We start from the raw sequence: 8053 nt of genomic DNA on the forward strand, positions 1-8053 counted from the left end.
CCTCTGGAGAAGGAAATGGCAACCCTCTCCAGTATTCTTGCGTGGAGAATCCCATGGACAGAGGAGCCTGGTGGGCTACAGTCCATGGCGTCACAAAGAGTCTGACTCAACGGAATGATTGAGCATGCACAGGCCGATGATGTGGGGATATGAGAAGGTTTCAGGGCGCAGCAGCCCACAGTTGCATTGGTCTTTTCTGCAGTCTCCTCCTCACCTTTCCCCTCAAGTGTCATAAGTCTCACTTTCCGTCTCCTTCCTGCAGGGACCTCTGCATTTTCTGCATTTCCATCTTCTCTTTCTCCCTGATTTTTTCTTCCTATCAGTTCCCGTGACTCTGCTGGGGCCACTATTATTATTATTATTTCTTGACTGTGCTGGGTCTTCATGGCTGCATAGGCTTTTCTCTAGCTGTGGCGAGCGGGAGCCCCTCTCTAGGTGCGGTGCGTGGGCCTCTCATTGCGGTGGCTCCACGTGTCGCAGAGCACAGGCTCCAGGGCGCGCGGGCTTCCGTAGTTGCGGCTCCCGGGCTCCAGAGCGCAGGCTCAATAGTTGTGGCTTCCAGGCCTAGTTGTTCCAAGCACGTGGGATCTTCCCGCATCAGGCATCAGACCCAAGTCTCCCGCACTGGCGGGCGGATTCTTTACCACTGAGCCACCAGAGAGGTCTGAGGCCACTTCTCAGAGACATCTCTCAGCCTACTGGTGGCCGTCAGAGGGAAGGTGGGTGAGAGCCCAGGTCAGAAGAGTGTTACCCCATTGATGTGACCTGATGCTTGTATTCCTCTCCCTCGCCACCCCTTCCCATTCACATGTTGAAACCTAAGGCCTAACGTGATGGTGTTTGAAGTGAAACCTTTGGGAGGTGATTCGTCATAAGGACAGAGCCCCGTCGAAGGGATTCGTGCCCTTGTAAAGGAGGCTCCAGAGAGACCCTTCTGCCGTGTACATGCAGAGGACAGCCGTGTCTGAATTAGGAGGCCAGCCAGCCGCCAGAACCGGGAGAAATCAATTGCTGTCATCCGTAAGTCACCCCATCTATGGTATTTTTCGTAGCCAGAACCCACTAAGACCGCTATCCTTACGGAAAACAGTTGCATCTGTATGTGTGTGTGTGTGTGTGTGAATGTGTGTGAGTGTGTGTGTGTGAGTGTGTGTGGAGGGTAGCAGTAGTGGATCAGTGGGGGAACCTGAGGGGCAAGTTGAGTGTGATCTTACACTTTTGGCACTTTGCTCCCGTAAAGTCTCCTCTGAAGCCTCTGGAAAGAAGGTCATTCAGACTATAGCACCTCAAATGGCAAAGAGCATCTTCTCTGAGATGCAGAGGCCTTGCTCTATCAGAGACACATTCTCTGATGTGTCAGAGGTTTAGACAGAAGATACCAGATGCTCTTTAATTAAATTTGTGGAACAAAAGTGGCCTGAAAGGGAAAGCACACTGATCAAAATCTATGTTATGCCTTATATTTTACATTAGACTGCACTAGTTATGCACATATAATTATTTTTTCAAATGGGATTTTTAAAATGCAGTCTACACATCTGTGTTTTGCTTGCTTTTATCACATGGAGAACTAAAGCATAGACTGCTTGGTTGGGGCAGCTGGCAGTGTTCCCCACCCCTTTTTTTCTCTCCAGGGTTGTTAGCGTCCCTCAAGCTTTAGGCTCTGTGTCTTCTGCATGTAATGGGAGCCAATCTCACCCATCTTTTCCTTTGTATCCCCTTTACTTCTCTTTTTCTCTCAGCAAGCTCATTGAGACAAGAGTTAATGCTTATGGTCTACAAGGAGGCCCCTGCCTTTTTCCTCACAATTAATTCATGACTCCTCCAGCTTCCAATTGCCCTTCAACTCCCATCCGCACTCTGGTGGAACTGCTCTTGCTAAGTTACCTGTCTCAAATCCCCTGACAACTTTTCTGTCACTTGACTTCTATAAGAAAACTCCATCATTTCCTTCTTGACTTCTTCCTCCTTCGGAGTCCAAGCCCCTCTTTCTCCTAGTTTTCCTCAGAGCTCGTGAATCCATTCTTCTCAGCCCATGCTGGTCCTCCCTGAGGGTCTGTCTTATGCCCTCAGCTTTTCTAGGCTGTTTACTCCTCTTGAGCAAAACCATCACACCCAGGGGTTCAGCCCTCACCTGTGTGTTGATAGTATTCAAAGCAATACCTTCAGTCCAGATCTGCCCCTCATGAGCTCTCAACATTCGTTTTAGAATGTCTCCATTTAATAGTGACCTTAAATTAAAATTATCATCTTAACTTTTAAACTCTGCTCCTTTTGCTTGGTGAATATCACCATCCAGCCACCCAAGTAAGAAACTGAGATTCATTCTAGACTTGACTTACCTATGTTCAATCAATCAAATCCTCCTAGTACGGCAACCCTCTCTAATCTCTCTACCAACTGTCATCACTGCTGCCTGGGTTTGAGTTCCGGTAGTGCTCACGTATCATCTGGGCAGGTGCCTCCTGGGTTCCCTGCCCTTAGTTTCCCATAAATTATCTACAACTCACCTTCAATCCATCCTCCAGATGATCGTCCCAGAACAGTGTCATTCAATATGGCAGCCACTAGCCACGTAGAGCAATTTACATTTAAATAAATTAAAGTTAAGTAAAATTGAAAAATTTAGCTCCTCAGTTACCCTGGCTACATTTTAGGCGCTCAGCAGTCCGTGTGGCTCATGGTGGCCCATTGAAGAGTGTAGATACAGAGTATTTGCCTCATTGCAGAAAGTTCTATTGGATAGTGCTCTTCTGGAACATAATTGTGTCATATCCCCACTTGCTTCCCAAGTGATTTCACACTTATCTCAGATTAAATTCCAAAATCCTTTAGTGTGGCATGTAACACCTTGCCCTCCAGTCCACTCTCCCTTTCACTGTCCCCTGAGCTTTAAACCTATGCTTCTATCAGATCAGGCCCCAGCCCCTGTCCCCATGCTTTTGGTTATGCTGCTTCCTCCACTTGGAAGGGCTGCCTTCCTTTGTCCCTTTAAAACTCCTGTGTATGTTTCAAACTCAGTTCAAGCACCATTCACTCGCTAAAGCTTTTCCTTGATTTCTAGACAGAGTTTAGACTCCCCTTTGTATAACTTTCCCTGGCAGCTTATACTACTATGATACTCCTCATTTGTTTGTTTTTTTTAATCTATTGATTCAGTGTGGAAAGCTGAATAATGCCTCCCACCCCAAGACATTCACATCCTCATCTCCAAAACTGATGAATATCATTACCTTACATGGTAAAAGAAACTTTGCATTTGACTGAATTGTAGCATTGGAGATGGGGAGATTATTATGATTATCCAGAGAGGCTTTATGATATAATCACAAAGGTCTTTATAAGAAGGATGCAGGAGTGTTATAGTCAGATCTAGAGAGAAGAAGGATATAGGATGATGGACGCAGAAGGAAATGGCGACCCACTCCAGTATTCTTGCCTGGAGAATCCCATGCACAGAGGAGCCTTGTGGGCTACAGTCCACAGGGGTCGCACAGAGACTTAGCCGCAGCAGCAAGCAGAGTTTAGAGTGATGTGAAGAGAGAGGAAGGGGCTGCAAGTCCAGGAATGCAGGTGGCCTCTAGGAGCTGGAAGAGACACAGAAACGGGTTCTTCCTTGGAACCCCCAGAAGGAATGCAACCTGTTGACCCATTTTAGACTTCTGACTTCTAGAGCTAAAATATAATAACTCAGTGTTGTTTCACACCACTAAATTTGTGGTAACTTTTTACAGCTGCAGTAGGAAACTAACACATTTACTTTTTCATCCATACATCTATGCCACATATTATTTGACATACATTTGCTAAGCACCTGCTTTGTGCCAGACCTAGCATTATATACTAAGAATAATGAATGAGACTCAATTGTTGCTGGGTGATATATGATGCAGGTAAGGGAGATGACAGGTGCTCTGAAAAACTTGGTTCATAAAGATAATGAGGGGCCAGACTGTGAAGGGCTCTTCATGTTGCTGTCTAATGTTGGGGCCATTTTCTGTAGATAATGCAGAGCATCATTAGTTCATGATCAGATCTTTGGCTGCCTGAGTGTGGAAGGGGATGGTGCTGGAGGCAGGAAGGTACATCAGGTGACTGCATTTTTCTGGGTGAGAAATTATGAAGACCTGAAGAAGGAGTGTGGGAGGACAGTAAGGAAGTAGAGCTGGTAATGCTGGGGTGATATTTCAGAGGTAGAAACGATGGCATTTTGTGATCAGTTAAATACTGTGCATGAGAGGGCAGAGTCCAAGATGACTCTGCTCCAAGATGACCCCGAGAACGGATGACTCTAAGTCAGTGCCTGGCACACTGTGGATAAGAAACAATTGTCTTGAATTGGATTGTGTGGCAAGAAGACAATGGAGTAGATCATCGCTGGGAGGAAAGGATGATGCCAATGAATCTGAATAGTGGAGGAAAATAAATAGAAGAACAAGTGTGTGTGTGTGTGTGTGTGTGTGTGTGCGCGCGCGCGCGCACAGGGCGCTGGGAAAAATGGATGTGAAACCTGTGTCCTATTATCCCATATGATTTTTTACTACTTGATTAAACTTTTGCCAGAACCATGTTCAGAGAGTGAATTTAGAAAACTGTATAACCACCTTTAAGATGCCAGATTTCTCTCAATGCTATGTTGAGCTCTACTGTTTGGATCTGAAACAGTTTTGAGCAGGGGCGGGAGAGCAGGGTGTGTGGGTTGACTTTCAGTGCATTTGCCGTAACATTCCGGGATGAGGGCAGTGCCTCAGTTTTCTCCCTCTCTGTATCCCTCTTTGCTCGTGTCTCCATCTGAGAATGAAATGTTCTCTGGCACTGGATGGAGCTACATATGTGTCCCTTGCCCAAGACCCTCTGCAGTGGCCATGTCGTGGTGATATTTGCTATATTGAAATATACATCTATAACCTCTGCTCCTCCAAGTGACATCCTATTTCTGTAACACTGTTGGGAGAATATGCACAGTTTTCCAGCAAAGGCCCTGAAGCTGTTTCTCACCAACCTTCCTCTGTGGCAGACTGTCTGAGGCCACGGTATAGCAGAGTGGGGTCCATGGTGGGGGCACAGATCTCTCCTTTTATTTGTGTTTACACGGAACATTGTTCTAGCAGCTATGAACTGTGACTTTGTAGAGGAAAGGGGGAAAGTCTTATGGTCTAATTAGTTTGGGAAATTCTGAGTTAAACAAGTGTGCTTCATTCTGCAAGACCTCTCAGAAGCTTTACTCTACCAATATGTGCTATGAATATCTGAGACAGGGGTAAAGATTTTCCTAAACATAGTTGACTCCAGAGCACTATAAACATTCCGTGGAAAAGTGCTCCCTGCATCAGAGTTTGGAAAGAGTTGTGTGACTGAAGTAGAGTGGCCACGGTGTTTTCAGATGCCTGGCACACTCAGCAGGAGTTTATAAAAAGACCTCTAGCCATTACCCATCTTCACAAGGTCTTCAGTGAGCATGAAGCACTCAAGATTGACTGGAATTGGACCAATCTCCCTGCTCTGACACGTTTAGTTTGGATTGGAACTCACTTTACAGGTGAGCCAGGATCGAGGTGTGAATTAGAGCCACTTCTGTCATCATCCCACATCTTATCACACTTGGGGTTTCATTTCCTCTCGCTACACACCCCTACAAATGGCTTCTTATGATAAAAAACAATTCATGTTGTTTTCCTTCTTAAAATTTGTTTCAAAAATACTTTGAAAACACTAGATACTTTTCTTTGGATATTGGAGCATAATACAATAGTAACTAGATATTGGGTCGGCCAGAAAGTTTTATTTGGGTTTTTCCATGAGAGATGAAACTTCCTCATCAACCCATTGTTTATGTTCTGCTTCTCTCGTTCCCATGTGAATACAAATGCAAGGTGTTTTTCAGTTTTCAGGAACTTTATTGTTTATAATCCAGGTTGATCCTTAGAGCAACTTGACAAGGAGGAGGTGAAACCCCATTGTCTTATTCTGCTATAACAAAACTGCCCAGACCTGGTGGCTTACAAACAGTGGAAACTTATTTTGCTCAAGATTCTGGAAGCTGGAAGTCCAAGGTCAGTGTGCCAGCATGGTTGGGTTCTGGTGAAGTTTTCTTCCAAGTTGCAGAGGGCTGACTTCTCAGCGTGTCCTCACAGGGGGGAAGGAGTGAGGGAACTCTCTGGAGCCTCTTTTATAAGGGCACTAACTCCATTCGTGAATCCTCCACTCTTGTGACCTAATTACCTCCCAGAGCTCCACCTCCCAATGCCATCACACTGGGCATTAGATTTCAATGTATGATTTTTGCAGGGGATATAAACATTCAGCCTATAACACCGATTTTATAGAAAAGCAAATAACGTATATGGATGCCTAGTTTATGAAGGTATTTGGCTAAGTGTTTTATGTGTTTAAGCTCATTTAAAGCTCTTCTCTGAAAGTGAAAGTCGCTCAGTCATGTCTGACTCTTTGCAACCCCATGGCCTATACAGTCCATGGAATTCTCCAGGCCAGAATGCTGGAGTGGGTAGCCTTTCCCTTCTCCAGGGAATCTTCCCAACCCAGGGATCGAACCCAGATCTCCCACATTGCAGGCAGATTCTTTACCAGCTGAGCCACCAGGGAAGCCCAGGAATACTGGAGTGGGTAGCCTATCCCTTCTCCAGGGGATCTTCCTGACCCAGGAATTGAACCAAGGTCTCCTGCATTACAGATAGATTCTTTACCAACTGAGCTATGAGGGAAGCCCTTAAAGTTTTACATTAGGATATGTAAGGAAGCCCTTAAAGTTTTACATCAGGATATGTAAGGAAGCCCTTAAGGTTTTACATCAGGATATGCTAACCTCGTGTTAGAAGTGAAGAACTAGAGACTAAGAGTGAATTAACTTGCTTAGTCACATAACTTATAAAAGCAAGCTGTGGTGTTTAAACTCATGGTCGTTTAACCCCCAAGCCCACTCTCCTTCCATGATGGCATTCTCAACGAGGAAACTGAAAACAAGGTCAACTCAAGATTTGCCCAAGTTCACACGGCAGGTTGGGGAAAGTGCTGGAATTAGGACCTGGTTCACTTGACTTTTAGTCCAAGGGTCTGTCTTCTACGTACTTTTGCCAGGTCACTGGAAGGCGTTTTCAAGAGTAAGTAACGACCCGTGAAGTGTCACTGTCAGCGGCCACAACAACAACTGCCTGAGGGCAGCGGGAAGAGAAGACGAAGCCAGTGGCTGCAGATCTCCACCCCCGCCCCCGTGGCCTCGGTGTGGCTGAGGAGCGCGGATCCTGCGGTTCTCAGAACGCCGCCTTAACTTCGTTCTCTTCTGACACATAGTTAAGGTGCAGTGTACTTCAGGAGTTCGGGTTCTCCTTACATCTTCTTTTCATGACCAAAAAAAAAAAAAAGTAAGTCCCCTGCCTGTGAATCTTCAAGTTGTGAACTTTCCAGGATGAGAACCTGTCCTCATCAACGTCAGGCGTGAGTGAAACTGCAGCTTGCCCTCCATCTCCTATTGCTGATTCTCCTTCAGCTCTACTGTCTCCCACCTCCTCTCTCTTCTCCGGTCAGTAACTCTTCTTGCCCCGTATGCTAGCTGTTATACTGGACTACTGTACTTTTCAAGGTACTGTACTGTAAGGTTAAAAGTTTCCTTTAATTTTTGTGTTTGTTTTTTATGTATTATCCATGGGAAAAGTGTTATAAACCTATTACAGTCCAGTCCTATATAGTTAATTGCATTAGTTGGGTACCTACGCTAATTTTGTTGGACTTATGAACAAATTAGGCTTATGAATGTGCTCTTGGAACGGAGTTTGCTATGTAGAGAATTTACTACAGAGCAAATTCCACCACCTGCCCTTTGGTGGAACCTACTGTTTCCACTAATCAGATGAACGTGATTCAGTAACATCTCCCAGCGTTCCCCTGTGTGAAATCCCGGGGCTGGTGTCATGGGGGCAGCTATGGAGCCACACAGCGCACACTTTCTCAGAGCCTGCAGTCTAAGCAGAGTGTGAGAAGTACTAGTGAAGAGGTACAAACTGTCAGGAAAGCAAGAGGTGAGACCCTTAGGTAGATA

The 8053-nt window shown here is 45.5% G+C and overlaps 1 long non-coding RNA gene across 1 annotated transcript; it reads left to right on the forward strand.

The window, feature by feature from the left end:
- The first annotated feature begins 5468 nt into the window (after nucleotides 1-5468).
- Nucleotides 5469-7553, forward strand: LOC122707898. The gene is made up of 3 exons (XR_006344955.1): nucleotides 5469-5539; nucleotides 5915-6053; nucleotides 7096-7553. It is a non-coding gene; the product is annotated as an uncharacterized LOC122707898 (long non-coding RNA).
- Nucleotides 7554-8053: the final 500 nt, after the last annotated feature.

Source organism: Cervus elaphus, chromosome 14 (assembly GCF_910594005.1).
Source record: "Cervus elaphus chromosome 14, mCerEla1.1, whole genome shotgun sequence".
NCBI lineage: Eukaryota > Metazoa > Chordata > Mammalia > Artiodactyla > Cervidae > Cervus > Cervus elaphus.